This window comes from Tachysurus vachellii, chromosome 4 (assembly GCF_030014155.1).
Source record: "Tachysurus vachellii isolate PV-2020 chromosome 4, HZAU_Pvac_v1, whole genome shotgun sequence".
NCBI classification, from domain to species: Eukaryota; Metazoa; Chordata; class Actinopteri; order Siluriformes; family Bagridae; genus Tachysurus; species Tachysurus vachellii.
In genome coordinates this window covers 17,846,313-17,870,931 of record NC_083463.1, presented here as the reverse complement: position 1 = coordinate 17,870,931, position 24,619 = coordinate 17,846,313, and positions in this window count along the sequence as shown.

The window sequence follows — 24,619 nt, the reverse complement described above, 5'->3', positions numbered from 1 at the left end:
AAACTAGCATTTTGGTATAATTATTATGTACCTATCATGCTCTAGAGCTGAGATTTTAGCTGAAATGCTTTTTCATGTCTAATACAGTATAGGCAATGAGTTTGAAATGCTATATCGCAGAATCTATGCATAATAGGCTAAAAATAATCTTCACCCCAAGTTAATATTGAGTTTCCTGACACGTATAGTGAATTTGGTGAGAATCGGTTTTGGGGGAAATTTTCGGCCTAAAATTCGTTGACCCGCCGGGTTAGCATTTTGAGTATTTTTTTGACCAAAAAATTTACGTTGTCTGATCTTTTTCAATTTTCACTATGTGAAAAGGGGGATTAAAACTAGCATTTTGGTATAATTATTATGTACCTATCATGCTCTAGAGCTGAGATTTTAGCTGAAATGCTTTTTCATGTCTAATACAGTATAGGCAATGAGTTTGAAATGCTATATCGCAGAATCTATGCATAATAGGCTAAAAATAATCTTCACCCCAAGTTAATATTGAGTTTCCTGACACGTATAGTGAATTTGGTGAGAATCGGTTTTGGGGGAAATTTTCGGCCTAAAATTCGTTGACCCGCCGGGTTAGCATTTTGAGTATTTTTTTGACCAAAAAATTTACGTTGTCTGATCTTTTTCAATTTTCACTATGTGAAAAGGGGGATTAAAACTAGCATTTTGGTATAATTATTATGTACCTATCATGCTCTAGAGCTGAGATTTTAGCTGAAATGCTTTTTCATGTCTAATACAGTATAGGCAATGAGTTTGAAATGCTATATCGCAGAATCTATGCATAATAGGCTAAAAATAATCTTCACCCCAAGTTAATATTGAGTTTCCTGACACGTATAGTGAATTTGGTGAGAATCGGTTTTGGGGGAAATTTTCGGCCTAAAATTCGTTGACCCGCCGGGTTAGCATTTTGAGTATTTTTTTGACCAAAAAATTTACGTTGTCTGATCTTTTTCAATTTTCACTATGTGAAAAGGGGGATTAAAACTAGCATTTTGGTATAATTATTATGTACCTATCATGCTCTAGAGCTGAGATTTTAGCTGAAATGCTTTTTCATGTCTAATACAGTATAGGCAATGAGTTTGAAATGCTATATCGCAGAATCTATGCATAATAGGCTAAAAATAATCTTCACCCCAAGTTAATATTGAGTTTCCTGACACGTATAGTGAATTTGGTGAGAATCGGTTTTGGGGGAAATTTTCGGCCTAAAATTCGTTGACCCGCCGGGTTAGCATTTTGAGTATTTTTTTGACCAAAAAATTTACGTTGTCTGATCTTTTTCAATTTTCACTATGTGAAAAGGGGGATTAAAACTAGCATTTTGGTATAATTATTATGTACCTATCATGCTCTAGAGCTGAGATTTTAGCTGAAATGCTTTTTCATGTCTAATACAGTATAGGCAATGAGTTTGAAATGCTATATCGCAGAATCTATGCATAATAGGCTAAAAATAATCTTCACCCCAAGTTAATATTGAGTTTCCTGACACGTATAGTGAATTTGGTGAGAATCGGTTTTGGGGGAAATTTTCGGCCTAAAATTCGTTGACCCGCCGGGTTAGCATTTTGAGTATTTTTTTGACCAAAAAATTTACGTTGTCTGATCTTTTTCAATTTTCACTATGTGAAAAGGGGGATTAAAACTAGCATTTTGGTATAATTATTATGTACCTATCATGCTCTAGAGCTGAGATTTTAGCTGAAATGCTTTTTCATGTCTAATACAGTATAGGCAATGAGTTTGAAATGCTATATCGCAGAATCTATGCATAATAGGCTAAAAATAATCTTCACCCCAAGTTAATATTGAGTTTCCTGACACGTATAGTGAATTTGGTGAGAATCGGTTTTGGGGGAAATTTTCGGCCTAAAATTCGTTGACCCGCCGGGTTAGCATTTTGAGTATTTTTTTGACCAAAAAATTTACGTTGTCTGATCTTTTTCAATTTTCACTATGTGAAAAGGGGGATTAAAACTAGCATTTTGGTATAATTATTATGTACCTATCATGCTCTAGAGCTGAGATTTTAGCTGAAATGCTTTTTCATGTCTAATACAGTATAGGCAATGAGTTTGAAATGCTATATCGCAGAATCTATGCATAATAGGCTAAAAATAATCTTCACCCCAAGTTAATATTGAGTTTCCTGACACGTATAGTGAATTTGGTGAGAATCGGTTTTGGGGGAAATTTTCGGCCTAAAATTCGTTGACCCGCCGGGTTAGCATTTTGAGTATTTTTTTGACCAAAAAATTTACGTTGTCTGATCTTTTTCAATTTTCACTATGTGAAAAGGGGGATTAAAACTAGCATTTTGGTATAATTATTATGTACCTATCATGCTCTAGAGCTGAGATTTTAGCTGAAATGCTTTTTCATGTCTAATACAGTATAGGCAATGAGTTTGAAATGCTATATCGCAGAATCTATGCATAATAGGCTAAAAATAATCTTCACCCCAAGTTAATATTGAGTTTCCTGACACGTATAGTGAATTTGGTGAGAATCGGTTTTGGGGGAAATTTTCGGCCTAAAATTCGTTGACCCGCCGGGTTAGCATTTTGAGTATTTTTTTGACCAAAAAATTTACGTTGTCTGATCTTTTTCAATTTTCACTATGTGAAAAGGGGGATTAAAACTAGCATTTTGGTATAATTATTATGTACCTATCATGCTCTAGAGCTGAGATTTTAGCTGAAATGCTTTTTCATGTCTAATACAGTATAGGCAATGAGTTTGAAATGCTATATCGCAGAATCTATGCATAATAGGCTAAAAATAATCTTCACCCCAAGTTAATATTGAGTTTCCTGACACGTATAGTGAATTTGGTGAGAATCGGTTTTGGGGGAAATTTTCGGCCTAAAATTCGTTGACCCGCCGGGTTAGCATTTTGAGTATTTTTTTGACCAAAAAATTTACGTTGTCTGATCTTTTTCAATTTTCACTATGTGAAAAGGGGGATTAAAACTAGCATTTTGGTATAATTATTATGTACCTATCATGCTCTAGAGCTGAGATTTTAGCTGAAATGCTTTTTCATGTCTAATACAGTATAGGCAATGAGTTTGAAATGCTATATCGCAGAATCTATGCATAATAGGCTAAAAATAATCTTCACCCCAAGTTAATATTGAGTTTCCTGACACGTATAGTGAATTTGGTGAGAATCGGTTTTGGGGGAAATTTTCGGCCTAAAATTCGTTGACCCGCCGGGTTAGCATTTTGAGTATTTTTTTGACCAAAAAATTTACGTTGTCTGATCTTTTTCAATTTTCACTATGTGAAAAGGGGGATTAAAACTAGCATTTTGGTATAATTATTATGTACCTATCATGCTCTAGAGCTGAGATTTTAGCTGAAATGCTTTTTCATGTCTAATACAGTATAGGCAATGAGTTTGAAATGCTATATCGCAGAATCTATGCATAATAGGCTAAAAATAATCTTCACCCCAAGTTAATATTGAGTTTCCTGACACGTATAGTGAATTTGGTGAGAATCGGTTTTGGGGGAAATTTTCGGCCTAAAATTCGTTGACCCGCCGGGTTAGCATTTTGAGTATTTTTTTGACCAAAAAATTTACGTTGTCTGATCTTTTTCAATTTTCACTATGTGAAAAGGGGGATTAAAACTAGCATTTTGGTATAATTATTATGTACCTATCATGCTCTAGAGCTGAGATTTTAGCTGAAATGCTTTTTCATGTCTAATACAGTATAGGCAATGAGTTTGAAATGCTATATCGCAGAATCTATGCATAATAGGCTAAAAATAATCTTCACCCCAAGTTAATATTGAGTTTCCTGACACGTATAGTGAATTTGGTGAGAATCGGTTTTGGGGGAAATTTTCGGCCTAAAATTCGTTGACCCGCCGGGTTAGCATTTTGAGTATTTTTTTGACCAAAAAATTTACGTTGTCTGATCTTTTTCAATTTTCACTATGTGAAAAGGGGGATTAAAACTAGCATTTTGGTATAATTATTATGTACCTATCATGCTCTAGAGCTGAGATTTTAGCTGAAATGCTTTTTCATGTCTAATACAGTATAGGCAATGAGTTTGAAATGCTATATCGCAGAATCTATGCATAATAGGCTAAAAATAATCTTCACCCCAAGTTAATATTGAGTTTCCTGACACGTATAGTGAATTTGGTGAGAATCGGTTTTGGGGGAAATTTTCGGCCTAAAATTCGTTGACCCGCCGGGTTAGCATTTTGAGTATTTTTTTGACCAAAAAATTTACGTTGTCTGATCTTTTTCAATTTTCACTATGTGAAAAGGGGGATTAAAACTAGCATTTTGGTATAATTATTATGTACCTATCATGCTCTAGAGCTGAGATTTTAGCTGAAATGCTTTTTCATGTCTAATACAGTATAGGCAATGAGTTTGAAATGCTATATCGCAGAATCTATGCATAATAGGCTAAAAATAATCTTCACCCCAAGTTAATATTGAGTTTCCTGACACGTATAGTGAATTTGGTGAGAATCGGTTTTGGGGGAAATTTTCGGCCTAAAATTCGTTGACCCGCCGGGTTAGCATTTTGAGTATTTTTTTGACCAAAAAATTTACGTTGTCTGATCTTTTTCAATTTTCACTATGTGAAAAGGGGGATTAAAACTAGCATTTTGGTATAATTATTATGTACCTATCATGCTCTAGAGCTGAGATTTTAGCTGAAATGCTTTTTCATGTCTAATACAGTATAGGCAATGAGTTTGAAATGCTATATCGCAGAATCTATGCATAATAGGCTAAAAATAATCTTCACCCCAAGTTAATATTGAGTTTCCTGACACGTATAGTGAATTTGGTGAGAATCGGTTTTGGGGGAAATTTTCGGCCTAAAATTCGTTGACCCGCCGGGTTAGCATTTTGAGTATTTTTTTGACCAAAAAATTTACGTTGTCTGATCTTTTTCAATTTTCACTATGTGAAAAGGGGGATTAAAACTAGCATTTTGGTATAATTATTATGTACCTATCATGCTCTAGAGCTGAGATTTTAGCTGAAATGCTTTTTCATGTCTAATACAGTATAGGCAATGAGTTTGAAATGCTATATCGCAGAATCTATGCATAATAGGCTAAAAATAATCTTCACCCCAAGTTAATATTGAGTTTCCTGACACGTATAGTGAATTTGGTGAGAATCGGTTTTGGGGGAAATTTTCGGCCTAAAATTCGTTGACCCGCCGGGTTAGCATTTTGAGTATTTTTTTGACCAAAAAATTTACGTTGTCTGATCTTTTTCAATTTTCACTATGTGAAAAGGGGGATTAAAACTAGCATTTTGGTATAATTATTATGTACCTATCATGCTCTAGAGCTGAGATTTTAGCTGAAATGCTTTTTCATGTCTAATACAGTATAGGCAATGAGTTTGAAATGCTATATCGCAGAATCTATGCATAATAGGCTAAAAATAATCTTCACCCCAAGTTAATATTGAGTTTCCTGACACGTATAGTGAATTTGGTGAGAATCGGTTTTGGGGGAAATTTTCGGCCTAAAATTCGTTGACCCGCCGGGTTAGCATTTTGAGTATTTTTTTGACCAAAAAATTTACGTTGTCTGATCTTTTTCAATTTTCACTATGTGAAAAGGGGGATTAAAACTAGCATTTTGGTATAATTATTATGTACCTATCATGCTCTAGAGCTGAGATTTTAGCTGAAATGCTTTTTCATGTCTAATACAGTATAGGCAATGAGTTTGAAATGCTATATCGCAGAATCTATGCATAATAGGCTAAAAATAATCTTCACCCCAAGTTAATATTGAGTTTCCTGACACGTATAGTGAATTTGGTGAGAATCGGTTTTGGGGGAAATTTTCGGCCTAAAATTCGTTGACCCGCCGGGTTAGCATTTTGAGTATTTTTTTGACCAAAAAATTTACGTTGTCTGATCTTTTTCAATTTTCACTATGTGAAAAGGGGGATTAAAACTAGCATTTTGGTATAATTATTATGTACCTATCATGCTCTAGAGCTGAGATTTTAGCTGAAATGCTTTTTCATGTCTAATACAGTATAGGCAATGAGTTTGAAATGCTATATCGCAGAATCTATGCATAATAGGCTAAAAATAATCTTCACCCCAAGTTAATATTGAGTTTCCTGACACGTATAGTGAATTTGGTGAGAATCGGTTTTGGGGGAAATTTTCGGCCTAAAATTCGTTGACCCGCCGGGTTAGCATTTTGAGTATTTTTTTGACCAAAAAATTTACGTTGTCTGATCTTTTTCAATTTTCACTATGTGAAAAGGGGGATTAAAACTAGCATTTTGGTATAATTATTATGTACCTATCATGCTCTAGAGCTGAGATTTTAGCTGAAATGCTTTTTCATGTCTAATACAGTATAGGCAATGAGTTTGAAATGCTATATCGCAGAATCTATGCATAATAGGCTAAAAATAATCTTCACCCCAAGTTAATATTGAGTTTCCTGACACGTATAGTGAATTTGGTGAGAATCGGTTTTGGGGGAAATTTTCGGCCTAAAATTCGTTGACCCGCCGGGTTAGCATTTTGAGTATTTTTTTGACCAAAAAATTTACGTTGTCTGATCTTTTTCAATTTTCACTATGTGAAAAGGGGGATTAAAACTAGCATTTTGGTATAATTATTATGTACCTATCATGCTCTAGAGCTGAGATTTTAGCTGAAATGCTTTTTCATGTCTAATACAGTATAGGCAATGAGTTTGAAATGCTATATCGCAGAATCTATGCATAATAGGCTAAAAATAATCTTCACCCCAAGTTAATATTGAGTTTCCTGACACGTATAGTGAATTTGGTGAGAATCGGTTTTGGGGGAAATTTTCGGCCTAAAATTCGTTGACCCGCCGGGTTAGCATTTTGAGTATTTTTTTGACCAAAAAATTTACGTTGTCTGATCTTTTTCAATTTTCACTATGTGAAAAGGGGGATTAAAACTAGCATTTTGGTATAATTATTATGTACCTATCATGCTCTAGAGCTGAGATTTTAGCTGAAATGCTTTTTCATGTCTAATACAGTATAGGCAATGAGTTTGAAATGCTATATCGCAGAATCTATGCATAATAGGCTAAAAATAATCTTCACCCCAAGTTAATATTGAGTTTCCTGACACGTATAGTGAATTTGGTGAGAATCGGTTTTGGGGGAAATTTTCGGCCTAAAATTCGTTGACCCGCCGGGTTAGCATTTTGAGTATTTTTTTGACCAAAAAATTTACGTTGTCTGATCTTTTTCAATTTTCACTATGTGAAAAGGGGGATTAAAACTAGCATTTTGGTATAATTATTATGTACCTATCATGCTCTAGAGCTGAGATTTTAGCTGAAATGCTTTTTCATGTCTAATACAGTATAGGCAATGAGTTTGAAATGCTATATCGCAGAATCTATGCATAATAGGCTAAAAATAATCTTCACCCCAAGTTAATATTGAGTTTCCTGACACGTATAGTGAATTTGGTGAGAATCGGTTTTGGGGGAAATTTTCGGCCTAAAATTCGTTGACCCGCCGGGTTAGCATTTTGAGTATTTTTTTGACCAAAAAATTTACGTTGTCTGATCTTTTTCAATTTTCACTATGTGAAAAGGGGGATTAAAACTAGCATTTTGGTATAATTATTATGTACCTATCATGCTCTAGAGCTGAGATTTTAGCTGAAATGCTTTTTCATGTCTAATACAGTATAGGCAATGAGTTTGAAATGCTATATCGCAGAATCTATGCATAATAGGCTAAAAATAATCTTCACCCCAAGTTAATATTGAGTTTCCTGACACGTATAGTGAATTTGGTGAGAATCGGTTTTGGGGGAAATTTTCGGCCTAAAAAACGTTGACCCGCCGGGTTAGCATTTTGAGTATTTTTTTGACCAAAAAATTTACGTTGTCTGATCTTTTTCAATTTTCACTATGTGAAAAGGGGGATTAAAACTAGCATTTTGGTATAATTATTATGTACCTATCATGCTCTAGAGCTGAGATTTTAGCTGAAATGCTTTTTCATGTCTAATACAGTATAGGCAATGAGTTTGAAATGCTATATCGCAGAATCTATGCATAATAGGCTAAAAATAATCTTCACCCCAAGTTAATATTGAGTTTCCTGACACGTATAGTGAATTTGGTGAGAATCGGTTTTGGGGGAAATTTTCGGCCTAAAATTCGTTGACCCGCCGGGTTAGCATTTTGAGTATTTTTTTGACCAAAAAATTTACGTTGTCTGATCTTTTTCAATTTTCACTATGTGAAAAGGGGGATTAAAACTAGCATTTTGGTATAATTATTATGTACCTATCATGCTCTAGAGCTGAGATTTTAGCTGAAATGCTTTTTCATGTCTAATACAGTATAGGCAATGAGTTTGAAATGCTATATCGCAGAATCTATGCATAATAGGCTAAAAATAATCTTCACCCCAAGTTAATATTGAGTTTCCTGACACGTATAGTGAATTTGGTGAGAATCGGTTTTGGGGGAAATTTTCGGCCTAAAATTCGTTGACCCGCCGGGTTAGCATTTTGAGTATTTTTTTGACCAAAAAATTTACGTTGTCTGATCTTTTTCAATTTTCACTATGTGAAAAGGGGGATTAAAACTAGCATTTTGGTATAATTATTATGTACCTATCATGCTCTAGAGCTGAGATTTTAGCTGAAATGCTTTTTCATGTCTAATACAGTATAGGCAATGAGTTTGAAATGCTATATCGCAGAATCTATGCATAATAGGCTAAAAATACTCTTCACCCCAAGTTAATATTGAGTTTCCTGACACGTATAGTGAATTTGGTGAGAATCGGATTTGGGGGAAATTTTGGCCCAAAAAAACGTTGGGTGAGCATTTTGAGTATTTTTTTGACCAAAAAATTTATGTTGTCTGATCTTTTTAAATTTTCACTATGTGAAAAGGGGGATTAAAACTAGCATTTTGGCCTAATTATTATGTACCTATCATGCTCTAGAGCTGAGATTTTAGCTGAAATGCTTTTTCATGTCTAATACAGTATAAGCAATGAGTTTGAAATGCTATATCGCAGAATCTATGCATAATAGGCTAAAAATAATCTTCACCCCAAGTTAATATTGAGTTTCCTGACACGTATAGTGAATTTGGTGAGAATCGGATTTGGGGGAAATTTTGGCCCAAAAAAACGTTGACCCGCCGGGTTAGCATTTGGAGTATTTTTTTGACCAAAAAATTTACGTTGTCTGATCTTTTTCAATTTTCACTATGTGAAAAGGGGGATTAAAACTAGTATTTTGGTATAATTATTATGTACCTATCGTGCTCTAGAGCTGAGATTTTAGCTGAAATGCTTTTCATACCCTAGTACAGTATCGGCAATGATTTTGAAATGCTATATCGCAGAATCTATGCATAATAGGCTAAAAATAATCTTCACCCCAAGTTAATATTGAGTTTCCTGACACGTATAGTGAATTTGGTGAGAATCGGATTTGGGGGAAATTTTGGCCCAAAAAAACGTTGACCCGCCGGGTTAGCATTTTGAGTATTTTTTTGACCAAAAAATTTACGTTGTCTGATCTTTTTCAATTTTCACTATGTGAAAAGGGGGATTAAAACTAGCATTTTGGTATAATTATTATGTACCTATCATGCTCTAGAGCTGAGATTTTAGCTGAAATGCTTTTTCATGTCTAATACAGTATAGGCAATGAGTTTGAAATGCTATATCGCAGAATCTATGCATAATAGGCTAAAAATAATCTTCACCCCAAGTTAATATTGAGTTTCCTGACACGTATAGTGAATTTGGTGAGAATCGGTTTTGGGGGAAATTTTCGGCCTAAAATTCGTTGACCCGCCGGGTTAGCATTTTGAGTATTTTTTTGACCAAAAAATTTACGTTGTCTGATCTTTTTCAATTTTCACTATGTGAAAAGGGGGATTAAAACTAGCATTTTGGTATAATTATTATGTACCTATCATGCTCTAGAGCTGAGATTTTAGCTGAAATGCTTTTTCATGTCTAATACAGTATAGGCAATGAGTTTGAAATGCTATATCGCAGAATCTATGCATAATAGGCTAAAAATAATCTTCACCCCAAGTTAATATTGAGTTTCCTGACACGTATAGTGAATTTGGTGAGAATCGGATTTGGGGGAAATTTTGGCCCAAAAAAACGTTGACCCGCCGGGTTAGCATTTTGAGTATTTTTTTGACCAAAAAATTTACGTTGTCTGATCTTTTTCAATTTTCACTATGTGAAAAGGGGGATTAAAACTAGCATTTTGGTATAATTATTATGTACCTATCATGCTCTAGAGCTGAGATTTTAGCTGAAATGCTTTTTCATGTCTAATACAGTATAGGCAATGAGTTTGAAATGCTATATCGCAGAATCTATGCATAATAGGCTAAAAATAATCTTCACCCCAAGTTAATATTGAGTTTCCTGACACGTATAGTGAATTTGGTGAGAATCGGTTTTGGGGGAAATTTTCGGCCTAAAATTCGTTGACCCGCCGGGTTAGCATTTTGAGTATTTTTTTGACCAAAAAATTTACGTTGTCTGATCTTTTTCAATTTTCACTATGTGAAAAGGGGGATTAAAACTAGTATTTTGGTATAATTATTATGTACCTATCGTGCTCTAGAGCTGAGATTTTAGCTGAAATGCTTTTTCATGTCTAATACAGTATAGGCAATGATTTTGAAATGCTATATCGCAGAATCTATGCATAATAGGCTAAAAATAATCTTCACCCCAAGTTAATATTGAGTTTCCTGACACGTATAGTGAATTTGGTGAGAATCGGATTTGGGGGAAATTTTCGGCCTAAAATTCGTTGACCCGCCGGGTTAGCATTTTGAGTATTTTTTTGACCAAAAAATTTACGTTGTCTGATCTTTTTCAATTTTCACTATGTGAAAAGGGGGATTAAAACTAGCATTTTGGTATAATTATTATGTACCTATCATGCTCTAGAGCTGAGATTTTAGCTGAAATGCTTTTTCATGTCTAATACAGTATAAGCAATGAGTTTGAAATGCTATATCGCAGAATCTATGCATAATAGGCTAAAAATAATCTTCACCCCAAGTTAATATTGAGTTTCCTGACACGTATAGTGAATTTGGTGAGAATCGGATTTGGGGGAAATTTTGGCCCAAAAAAACGTTGACCCGCCGGGTTAGCATTTTGAGTATTTTTTTGACCAAAAAATTTACGTTGTCTGATCTTTTTCAATTTTCACTATGTGAAAAGGGGGATTAAAACTAGCATTTTGGTATAATTATTATGTACCTATCATGCTCTAGAGCTGAGATTTTAGCTGAAATGCTTTTCATACCCTAGTACAGTATCGGCAATGATTTTGAAATGCTATATCGCAGAATCTATGCATAATAGGCTAAAAATAATCTTCACCCCAAGTTAATATTGAGTTTCCTGAGACGTATAGTGAACAAGTAAAATTAATTTTGTCTATTTTCGTTGAACTATGTGTTTGTCAAATAAATACTTTCCTCCTCAAGTCCTCCCGAGTCAATTTGACCCCGCCACATTTAGTGGGGCAATAGGTCACACTTTTGCCCTTTTCAGCTCAATGAACATACATACAGACACAAAAATGCACACATAAAATGTCCACTAACACACGCACCCAAAACACACACTCACACACCACACACACACACACATGCGCACACACACATTCACAATATATGGATTCAAAAGTCTGGTTTATTTGAAAGTGTTTCAAACTTTACAGCGTTTGCAGACCCAGTGTCCATCGTCCCTGAATTTGGCACAGGTGAATTTCTGACATGTTGCACAGGTAAACCTGCTGCGATTCCTGTTGCAGCTATCTTGCATCTGGCACTGCGTTGTCTGTGCAGTCCCTGGCACAGCAGCTGCAGCAGCTTCAGCAGCCTGCCTTTGTGCCAATATTTCCTGCTGCATGAATCGGCAATGAAGTTCCTTAGCTAGAAGACTCAGAAATAATCTTCTTTTGCCTGTCCACCCTGTACATGCCTGGTACAAAATGTAGGCATTCACCACCGCCAGGTCCTGCATATTGTAAAAAAATGCTACTGGCCACCTGCGTGTTGCTGCTCTTACGGAATACATCCATGCCATTTGTTCCAACACGTCTACACCACACTGTAAAAGCAGAGAGAGAGAGAGAGTCATGAGTATATGTGCTTTTTTTCTATAGGCCTGTATATGTATAGTACACATCAGAAAACATTGTAGCAATGGTAAAAAACTATACACACATTCACATACCTTCGTGTGGTTATAGTCTGTTATCGTGTTGGGTTTCCTCTTTCTGCCGTCACCGATCGTCACGTCTTGGTGTATGGAACTTAGAACACACACAGTCTTGTTTTTTTTAGGTGCATAAATTGTCAAGGAGACACTGCCACTTCTAAGCACTGAAGTGGAGAATACCTCTCGCTCTGCAGTGTCTTTTGCAAGTTGAGGAAGTTCACGACAGTCTACCATGCCCAGTAGCGTTGTTTTGCGCTGCAGCAGTCTGTGTGACAGTTACAATAAAGTAAAGAAATTGACCGACGTGACATTTCTGCCATCATCCAAAAATGGCTCCATCAGATTCATGACCACGCTCTCTGCCAGCCTCTCTCCCTTCTGATGACTGGGGTCCTTTCCCAAGTAAGGAGATGCATTGCAGACATATTTGGTCTCCAAATCCGTGGCCATCCAGAACTTGATCCCAAATTTGTCTGGCTTGGTTGCAATATAATGTGTGAATGGACAACGAACCTTGGTAGGGAACAGCTGTTCATCTATGGTCATGTGTTCCCCTGGAGTGAAACTCTCAGCACAGTTCTTGTTGAAGCGTGTTCAGATGTCGGAGACCGCAGCAAATTTGTGTGTTAGAAGGTGTTGCATAATTGAAATGAATCTATCTCGGGGCATTGTCTCTTTGAAAGCAAATATGATTTGAATATGAAAATACAACATGTATGTGTGTGTGTGTGTGTGTGTGTGTATACAGTAGCATCATTTTGGTAGATCATATCAAAGGCATATCAAAAGTGTGAAATATTTACAAATGTGTAGCTTTTTTTTTTCTGGAGGCCTAAAGAAATGCAATGCCCAATTTGTGTGTGTATGTGTGCGTGCGTGCACGTGTGTGTGAAATGTTTACAAATGTATAGCTTTTATACTGTCCGGAGGCCAACTGAAATGCAATGCCCAATGCTTTGAACAGTGTTTGACTGTGTGTGTGTGTGTTGTGTGTGTGTAGCATCATTTCCGTAGATCATATTTTGCCCTCTGCTAGGCAAAGGCATATCAAAAGTGTGAAATATTTACAAATGTGTGGCCTTTTTTTTTTCTGGAGGCCTAATGAAATGCAATGCCCAATTTGTGTGTGTGTGTATGTGTGTGTGTGTATGTGTGTGTGTATGTGTGTGTGCGTGTGTGTGTGTGTGTGTGTGTGGTGTGTGAGTGTGTGTTTTGGGTGCGTGTGTTAGTGGACATTTTATGTGTGCATTTTTGTGTCTGTATGTATGTTCATTGCACTGAAAAGGGCAAAAGTGTGACCTACTGCCCCACTAAATGTGGCGGGGTCAAATTGACTCGGGAGGACTTGAAGAGGAAAGTATTTATTTTACGAACACATAGTTCAATGAAAATAGACAAAATTAATTTTACTTGCAAAGTTCATAATTTGGAACAATCCTGGTACATTTCAGGAAAATATGTGGAAGGAAACCCAAGTTATGACACATTAAACTTTCCAGATGAGTCAAATAGACCCCATTTCTGCACAAGGGTTATATAAATATCATATATACTATGGCAATGACAAACCTTAGCACACAATTTTTTATAAATAAAACAGACTATTTTGTATAGATACGGCAGGCCTTTCTGAAGGTTTCCATGTCAGACACAGAGGTTTGGCTTGCCTTGGATCTGAGCTACTCTGAGTGAACAAATGCAAATGAGCCAGGCCTCACAGGTGATGGGTGTGTTTGCACAACAAAAGCAGGGCTGAAGAACTGTGAAAATCTCAACAGGGGGGAATCACACCTCGGGGCCCGCACCAGAAAATAAAAAAGTCAGTAAATCTAGTGCTAGTACAGTATCGGCAATGATTTTGAAATGCAATATCGCAGAATCTATGCATAATAGGCTAAAAATAATCTTTACCCCAAGTTAATATTGAGTTTCCTGACACGTATAGTGAATTTGATGAGAATCAGATTTGGGGGAAATTTTGGCCCAAAAAAACGTCGACCCGCCGGGTTAGCATTTTGAGTATTTTTTTGACCAAAAGATTTACGTTGTCTGATCTTTTTAAATTTTCACTATGTGAAAAGGGGGATTAAAACTAGCATTTTGGTATAATTATTATGTACCTATCATGCTCTAGAGCTGAGATTTTAGCTGAAATGCTTTTTCATGTCTAATATAGTATGGACAATGAGTTTGAAATGCTATATCTCAGAATCTATGCATAATCGGCTAAAAATAATCTTCACCCCAAGTTAATATTGAGTTTCCTGACACGTATAGAGAATTTGGTGAGCATCGGATTTGGGGGAAATTTTGGCCCAAAAAAACGTCGACCCGCCGGGTTAGTATTTTGAGTATTTTTTTGAACAAAAAATTTACGTTGTCTGATCTTTTTCAATTTTCACTATGTGAAAATGGGGAGTAAAACTAGCATTTTGGTATAATTATTATGTACCTATCATGCTCTAGAGCTGAGATTTTAGCTGAAATGCTTTTCATACCCTAGTACAGTATCGGCAATGATTTTGAAATGCTATATCGCAGAATCTATGCATAATAGGCTAAAAATAATATTCACCCCAAGTTAATATTGTGTTTCCTGACACGTATAGAGAATTTGGTGAGAATCGGATTTGGGGGAAATTTTGGCCCAAAAAAACGTTGAACTGGAGGGTTAGTATTTTGAGTATTTTTTTGACCAAAAAATTTACGTTGTCTGATCTTTTTAAATTTTCACTATGTGAAAAAGGGGAGCAAAACTAGCATTTTGGCATAATTATTATGTACCTATCATGCTCTAGAACTGAGATTTTAGCTGAAATGCTTTTTCATGTCTAATACAGTATAGGCAATGATTTTGAAATGCTATATCGCAGAATCTATGCATAATAGGCTAAAAATAATCTTCACCCCAATTTAATATTGAGTTTCCTGATGTCACATGTCCATGTAGTGTAAATTTTTGATTTTCACGTGACGTCACATGGCGTGACATGGCCATAATACACGTGAGGCAGTTCCCCTCATTGTGCTGAGTGTTTTGATATGTCACATGTCCATGTTGTGCAAATCTTTTATTTTGCTTATTCTGGGGGCGGGGCTACACATGACGTCACGTGACGTGACCAATATACACGTGAGACAGTTCCCCTCATTGTGCTGAGTGTTTTGATATGCCACATGTCCATGTTGTGCTAATTTTTAATTTTCACGTGTCATCACGTGACGTCACCTGACGTGACCATAATACACGTTAGGCACTTCCCCTCATTGGGCTGAGTGTTTTGCTATATGACATTTCCATGTGCTAATTTTTGATTTCGCTTATTTTGGGGGCGGGGCTACACGTGACGTCACGTGATGTCACCAGAATACCCGGTGGGGTGCCAATACTTTTGGCAAAAAGTGGCTACTGAGGGTTTGGACATTTCATGTCAATACTGCAGTCATTATGGGATTCTACTTATTATTATACTGCATAGAACACAGGAGAGAAGCCGTGCCTGAGCTCTGCGCACGCTGCGTGTGTGAGAGCTTAGAGGAATTTTAGGAATTCCCCATTCAAGTCTATGGGATGTTCCATCGTCGACTACGGGAAAACCGAAAGTTCTGTCGGAACACCGAAACAAAAACTTCGTCCAGAGTAAGGTCCTAAAGAACCTGTCTGAGTTTGGTGTAAATCGCTCGAAAACTTGCCGAGTTATAAACCTCCAAAATTTATAATGGAAATCTATGGGAAAAAAGGCCACTTTGAGCTTCCGTACCGGGAATTCTGGAATTCCGATCGCTTAGAACAGTAATAGCAACCAACTTCGGATTTGTTAATTTTTTTTTCGGATTTGTTAATGTGTTTTTTGGATTTTTTAATGTGTTTTGCACTTCTCGGCCAACGCAGCTTGCAGTAGACTCAATTTAACTAAGGTGGACATTGACAAAATTATTATTTTTTTTTGTAGGCTGGAGGAGATTGAAAAGGCAGAAATAACAATAACAACCTTTAAATATTAAACATTGAACTGCAGAAAAAAACAACTAACCTTGTCCTCTTCACCCACTAAATGCAATGAAATCAGAGAGACCACTTTAGGTAAAACATGCATTTTTACACTGAACTAATGAACCTGGGTTAAAAAAAAGTTAAAACATTTTCTAATAAATATGTCCTCTACAGTGGAGCAGTCTGGTTCTGACAGTCTACAACAGTCTGAAGCAATAATTAGTGTGGTTGGAGATGAGGTAATTTTCATTTTATAACCATTTTACTCAATATAAAAATTCCACCAGTATGCCAAAAAACACAATGGCTATGTTTACATGCACAAAATTTTGTCAATCCGACTGAAATTAATACGATTGAAGGTTACGACGATACAGTTTACATGCACCCTAAACATTGCAATCTGATTATAATGTTTGTTTAAATGTACATTCTATAGAACCTGAGCTGACCGTCTGCGCAAGCGCACAGCCAGAGTATCAGAACCATCCCAAATGGACATTCAAAACTAGCCCAAAAGCATCCCAATGACTATTCACAGCCCAAATACCAATAAATAATGAACGAAATCCTTTGATCTTTAACCCACAGAAAAAAAAACAACTGGTGGAAACAGTTTAAACAGTAGCCCAAATCTAAACTCGAAAAAAGCAGCGGACTTGGCAACACCACGCTCCGGACAGCATCTATTGCTATTTTATTGCTTTAAGCAGCCTAATGTTTTAAAAGTACACATAAACGCTGCAAAATGTACATCGCATCTACAGCGCGTGACCCCATTAACTTTACCTTAATAATGCTTGATGCCATTGCCTTGCTATTGCGTGTTTCTGTGACGAGAATCATGTGATATAAAAGCTAAATAGACCCTTTTACTGTTTGTACACAATGATGACGTGGCAACATATGCGCGTGCATTTTGACAACAGAAGTATGGTGAGAATCGGCAGCAATGCAACACAGACAGAGAAAGTTATTTTATCAACTTTTTCAACACGGTTACCAGATCCGTGTACTATAGTGGAGTGGATAGAAGACGTTAGCAGATGGCCAAATATACAGTGGCCAGATATATATACGTATATTAGTGCAACCGTAAATGCAACAGCCAGACATTTTGATGCTGGGAAATGCGCGCGCAGCTATTTGATCACATGGGCTTGTAAAAGGGTCTATATAAGATGTGAACTTGAGCACAAATGTTTTGCACATGTGCACAATGTATTTTTGCATCCGACTGAGGAAATGCTACGATTTACTTGTTTACATGCGCACGTTTCTCCTGCTGATCAGATCACAGTTCGGAGTACACCACCCCCTTCAATACGATCCAAATTTGTATCCGATCGACCTCAATCGTATTGATTAAGGTGTTTACATGAAGGCTTTTCAATGCGATTGAGCTTTCAATACGATTACAAACAGATTACTTGGTTGCATGTAAACATACCTAATGAGTATAAAAAGACCATTAAAATACAAAATACCTATTTTCTATTTTGTAATAAAATACAAAATTATTACAAAAGACCAAAAAACACAGAAACATTCTATTACAACAGTTTGGTATGGTATGATTACACACCATTCCATGCACAGATTTCTTAGCATGGTTCGTAAACAGTACTCGGACAGATTAACTGTACTTGTAAAACAGTTTAGTGACATGGAGTCTCATGATTGGTCAGTTTCTAAGGTGTTACTAGGCTGCTAGCTAATATTTGGTTGATGGTAATGAAAAAATAAGTCATTGTTTTCAAACTAACAGATAATCTAAATAGTAAAAAATGCTTAAATGATTAAAATACACCTGAATATATCAAGATGTGCTCCCAACTTTTATTGCTTTGTATGAACATATGTATAGTTCAATGCTGTGTCCAGTTTAAGTTTTTCTTTACTTTTTTTGGTGTTCTCAGATTGTCTTGGGTGGGACTATACACTTAAGAAAGGAAGTCTGGGAGAAAATCAGAAGCAGCACCAGGGACTCTTTATTCATTAAAGCGCGTGCAGTGGCAGGGAACCAAAACCCTTGGGGAGCGTAGCTTTACAGTCAAAGAGTGGTCCCACCACAAAATCCAGTCGACAGCCCCTGACTCCAAAAAAAGTGAAAATAGTAAAAGGTATGTCACTGTAGAAAGGAAATATTGTACACAATAATGTCATTCATTCATCTTCTACCGCTTATCTGAACTACCTCGGGTCACGGGGAGCCTGTGCCTATCTCAGGCGTCATCGGGCATCAAGGCAGGATACACCCTGGACAGAGTGCCAACCCATCGCAGGGCACACACACACACTCATTCACTCACACAATCACACACTAGGGACAATTTTCCAGTGATGCCAATCAACACACCATGCATGTCTTTGAACCGGGGGAGGAAACCAGAGTACCCGGAGGAAACCCCCGAGGCACGGGGAGAACATGCAAACTCCACACATACAAGGCGGAGGCGGGAATCGAACCCCGACCCTGGAGGTGTGAGGCGAACGTGCTAACCACTAAGCCTCCGTGTCCCCCACAATAATGTCAGTAAGCATGAAATATTGTGGACAGTAGTGATGGCATGTACACTTTTCAAATTTTTTTATTGCACTTAAGCCATATGTGGCAAAAATTGGGTCTGAACAGAGGCACTTTTCTAGTCAGCAATTTAGCATAATATCTAATTCCTCTTTATCCATTCTAACCACATCAGAACTGTCACACTACAGAAGTAAAAATGGTTATGAATGGTCTTTTGTTCATTTAAAAATAAATAAGCTGCATTTATTTATTTTTTTTTGGACACAGTGATAAGTGTGTGATGGTTATATTTGTTTTTCAGTCACCTTCCGTGAATGGCTAGAGCAAAAAAAAAAAATATTGTAAATATTACTTATAGGGACAACTATAATAGGTGTTGGGGCCACTTCCACAGATTGCCCAGTGATTCTTTTTACCAGGCCACCCTAATATAATTGGCTGGACCAGCCCTGTCTCGGAGTATCTATCCCTATTTAACCCCTAACCATAACCCTAACCATAACCCTAACCCTGTCTCTGAATCATCAAAATAAATATTAAAGTCTCCACCAATTAGTTGAGAGAAACAACAAGGTTTGAAATGAACTCTGCAAAGAGGAATTTAGAGTATGGTCCAGAGGGTCTGTAAATAGAAAGTAAAATGTAAAGTCTCAGGTTACTTGTTTTTTTGTGAATACATGTTAGGTTAGTAAAAACGATTTATTTAATGGTCAAATATGCATGCAAAATGTCCGCCTTGGTGAGTATTTACTAAATACAGTCGGTTGTGTCTTAAGTGGCTGGAAATATTAGTTCAAAAATAAGAGATGTATCTATAATGGTTCTTAAAGTGATCACAGCCTGAAAAATCTGCTCTTTATATCACTAAAGTTCATCAAATAACAAAAGGAAGAAAAAAAAAGTCTAAAATATCTAAAAGTCTTTTGTCTAAATAAGATCTGTAGCATGAATAAGGATTTCATGTAGAGAAGACCTGACTTTAGTATTTGCTCAAGAACTTAATTTCAGTAGGCCAGTGTCCAATCTTATCCACAAAGAGCTGGTGTGGGTGTGGTTTTCATACCAACCAAGTAGAAGCCACACCTGATTCCACCTGTTTAATCAGTTGTTTTTGGCTTTTAGTAGACTCTGGTGTGGATTCTGCTTGGTTGGAATGAAAACCTGCACCCACACTGGTCCTTTCCAGATAAGATTGGACACCGCTGCAGTAGGCTATGGTGTTAGTTTTGGCTGTGGTTTTAAAAGTACACTATAAAGAATAGTGAAATTTCACTGGTATGTAAAATAATCTCATTATTGTTAAATATAAATACGCATATTGTGATGAGAAAAAATCTGCAGAAAACAGCCTTCCATCCATCCATCCCTCCATCTTCTACCGTTTATCCGGGGCCGGGTCGCGGGGACAGCAGTCTGAGCAGGGACACCCAGACTTCCATCTCCCCAGACACTTCCTCCAGCTCCTCCGGGGGAATACCGAGGCGTTCCCAGGCCAGCCGAGAGACATAGTCCCTCCAGCGTGTCCTAGGTCTTCCCCGGGGCCTCCTCTCGGTTGGACATGCCCGGAACACCTCCCCAGGGAGGCGTCCAGGAGGCATCTGGAACAGATGCCCGAGCCACCTCAGCTGACTCCTCTCGATGTGGAGGAGCAGCGGCTCTACTCTGAGCTCCTCCCGAGTGACCGAGCTCCTCACCCTATCTCTAAGGGAGCGCCCAGCCACCCTGCGGAGGAAACTCATTTCGGCCGCCTGTATCCGGGATCTTGTCCTTTCGGTCATGACCCAAAGCTCATGACCATAGGTGAGGGTAGGAACGTAGATCGACTGGTAAATAGAGAGCTTCGCCTTGCGGCTCAGCTCTTTCTTCACCACAACAGACCGGTATATCGACCGCATCACTGCAGAAGATACACCGATCCGCCTGTCGATCTCCCGCTCCATCCTTCCCTCACTCGTGAACAAGACCCCAAGATACTTAAACTCCTCCACTTGAGGCAGGAGCTTTCCACCAACCTGAAGGGGACAAGCCACCCTTTTCCGGCTGAGAACCATGGCCTTGGAGTTGGAGGTGCTGATTCTCATCCCCGCCGCTTCACACTCGGCTGCAAACCGTTCCACTGTACGCTGAAGGTCCAGATTTGAAGAAGCCAACAGGACAACATCATCTGCAAAAAAGCAGAGATGAAATCCCGTGGTCCCCAAACCAGACTCCCTCCGTCCCCCGACTGCGCCTAGAAATCCTGTCCATATAAATAATGAACAGGACCGGTGACAAAGGGCAGCCCTGCTGGAGTCCAACATGCACCGGGAACAAGTCTGACTTACTGCCGGCAATGCGAACCAAACTCCTGCTCCGGTCATATAGGGACCGGACAGCCCTTAGCAGAGGGCCACGGACCCCATACTCCCAGAGCACCCCCCACAGATCACCACGAGGGACACAGTCAAATGCCTTCTCCAGATCCACAAAGCACATGTGGACTGGTTGGGCAAACTCCCATGAACCCTCCAGCAACCTGGTGAGGGTATAGAGATGGTCCAGTGCTCCACGACCGGGACGAAAACCGCATTGTTCCTCCTGAATCCGAGGTTCGACTATCGGCCGAATTCTCCTCTCCAGTACTCTGGCATAGACTTTTCCGGGGAGGCTGAGGAGTGTGATCCCCCTGTAGTTGGAACACACCCTCCGGTCCCCCTTCTTAAACAGAGGGACCACCACCCCAGTCTGCCAGTCCAGAGGCACTGACCCCAGCCGCCACGCGATGTTGCAGAGGCGTGTCAACCAAGACAGCCCCACAACATCCAGAGACTTGAGGTACTCAGGGCGGATCTCAGGGCGGAAAACAGCCTTTGCACTTTGTGAAATATTGTTCACATTAGCAAGAGTATGACTGAGCTACAGAGATTAAGAATGCAGAGATATATTCATATATTTAGATAAATTTTATTTAGTGTTAAAATATTTGTGTATCCTATCCGACACCACCCTGGCGATCATCTGGTGTTGAGAGTTTATCAGAGGAAGTTTCACTCTTCCAGTGAACTTTGTTGTTCAACTTGGCCTTGATTCTTAATCTTTACAGTCATCTTAATCTTATGGCTTCTTGTGGCCGGATCATGGGGCATCCTCCAGATTTCTGCAATGAATCCTTTGAGACTGAAAACAAAATAGAGTACATATGCTTTTTAACCAGGAGTTCATAGTGTTGTACCTCACTTTAGGTGATTAAAAAAATAAAAGCACTGTGTCTGATATTGTTATGAATCTAAAATAAAAATAAGAACTCTACACACATATGCAAAACCATGTCAGAGTGGATTCACACTGTTAGCAGGTCAAGCTATGAACATTAAGCATCTAATTCTGTTTATTTGTTCTGTAAGATTTTGTTTACTTTTAAGACTTTTAAGTGAACCTTGTGTAAGCATACATTAGAAATATTTTGTTTCATTTGGAAAGAATCCCATAATAATTCCAACAAGGCTATTTTTTTGCTCTGATTTAACTGCCGGCACCAAAGCAACCAATATTTAAAAGTTAACATGCATGCTTTCCTCAGATCCTACTGCTGTGAATTCATGTCATTTTCTTCATTCATTTTCTACCGCTTATCCGAACTTCTCGGGTCACGGGGAGCCTGTGCCTATCTCAGGCGTCATCGGGCATCAAGGCAGGATACACCCTGGACGGAGTGCCAACCCATCACAGGGCACACACACACTCTCATTCACTCATGCAATCACACACTACGGACAATTTTTCCAGAGATGCCAATCAACCTACCATGCATGTCTTTGAACCGGGGGAGGAAACCGGAGTACCCGGAGGAAACCCCCGAGGCACGGGGAGAACATGCAAACTCCACACACACAAGGTGGAGGTGGGAATCGAACCCCCAACCCTGGAGGTGTGAGGCGAACGTGCTAACCACTAAGCCACCGTGCCCCCCTCACCAGAAATATGATTAATTATATTATGTTATTCAACTGAGATGTTTTTAAAACATTTTTCCCTGTGAAGCATTGAGCATTGATGGTCCAGATGAGCAATGAACACCATATGACCTTGTCTAAGTAGTTATTATTTATGATAAACAAAGCATATTGTGATATAACAACTCTGTGCACAACTCATTATCCTTCACTCTAAGCTTCTCCCACAGTTTGTGTAGGGCCTCCTGGTTCCTGGTGTTAACCTACTCCACCTCAGCCTCCAGCTAAAAAAATGCCCTTCCACTTGCAAACTTTCATTTAATTTTCACTTATTAGGCTTTAATTACTCAATTCTAGCCTTCTAGTGTAGATGCTGTATAAAATCCTAAATTCTGACATCCTGATAAGCTCCTCACCTTTCTAAAGAACAATGTTTTCTCTTCAATCCTCTTCTTCACTGCCTCGAGCTCAGGTTCAGCCTTTGATCAGTCCTTCCAGCTGGTTACTGATGCTGATCAGAGTAACCTCGTTCTGTATTGTGCTTTGTTCTTGCATGTTAACTATATCTTGGAGGTGGATTTGCTACAGCAACAGAGCAGAATCCACTTTAATTGTTTTGTTTAAGTTTTAGTGTAAAACTGATGTAATGTCAGCATGAGAATCACCTGCTCCTGGACAGTCTTGTTTTGTTTCTTCTCTTTACTCAGACTCTTGAGTTTCTTCCTGTCATTTTGTTGATTTTGTTGTTTTTTTGCAGCCTTTGCACTTCCTCCTTTAGCATGTTGATCTCAAATTTCTGGAGCTGCAACATTTAATCACAAACATACACACACGTTAATTACAACATGGGGGTGTGTTAAATCACATTATGGCTGACAACTGCTGAAAACTGTGTATATCACTTCACTATCACGTCCATCCGTCCTGTTAATCATATTAAAACATTGTGAAGTAGAACTACTCACCTTGACCACATGTAAACTGTTTCACTGAAAATCCTCTATACAAAATACAAACTAATTATAACAATACACCTGTTATTTTATATGTTCAGAACTGTTAAGGCATATACCATATTAAAACAATACCTAATTGTATTATAATTAAAATACTTCTTTCTTTTCATCCCACACCTCCTTTTTCATGAGATTCGTTTTAGTTTCAAGGTTGCTGCAGGTCTCCTTCTATGCCTGGAGATCCTGTTGGAGTTTATCATCTTTGAACCTAGAGTCAACTTTTTCCTGCTGTTTCTTAATCATCTCCTCATACCTCTGCAGCTTGTCCTGTTGCTGTGATTGTGGAGGAGGAAATGTGTAAACAAAATCAGTGTCTTGCTATACATTTTAAGTTATTTTTTAGGATGATGTTCCTTTTTTGAATCGCATCACTTGAGTTTTAGCCAGAGTTAATCCATAATAATTCCACTTAATGGTCCACCTTTCCATTTCACCAGGTGTTTCCTGTATACTTTTGGTTACATGTGGGATATTACTTCCAGCTTTCCATATGCACCATCATCACTTTTATTAAAATGTCTTTGCAAAAAAAGTTTGGATGTTTATAACGTATACCAAGGTCCTTCCTCATCTGTATAAATTATATTATTATATCCAGAGATGGGGGACTCGAGTCATATAACTTGACTCGAGTCGGACTGAAGTCGCAAATTTGAGACTTGAGACTTGCTTGACAAATATTAAAAAAAGACTCGACTTGACTTTGACTTGACATTCATGACTTGAGACTTGACTCGGACTTGAGTTAAATGACTCGAAATAACTTGTTTTTCGTTTTTGTTTTATCTTTCTTGTCTATTTTATTTATTTATTTATTTATTTTTTTATTTCTTTTATTGCAAATTCAAAGATGCTAATCAAACACAG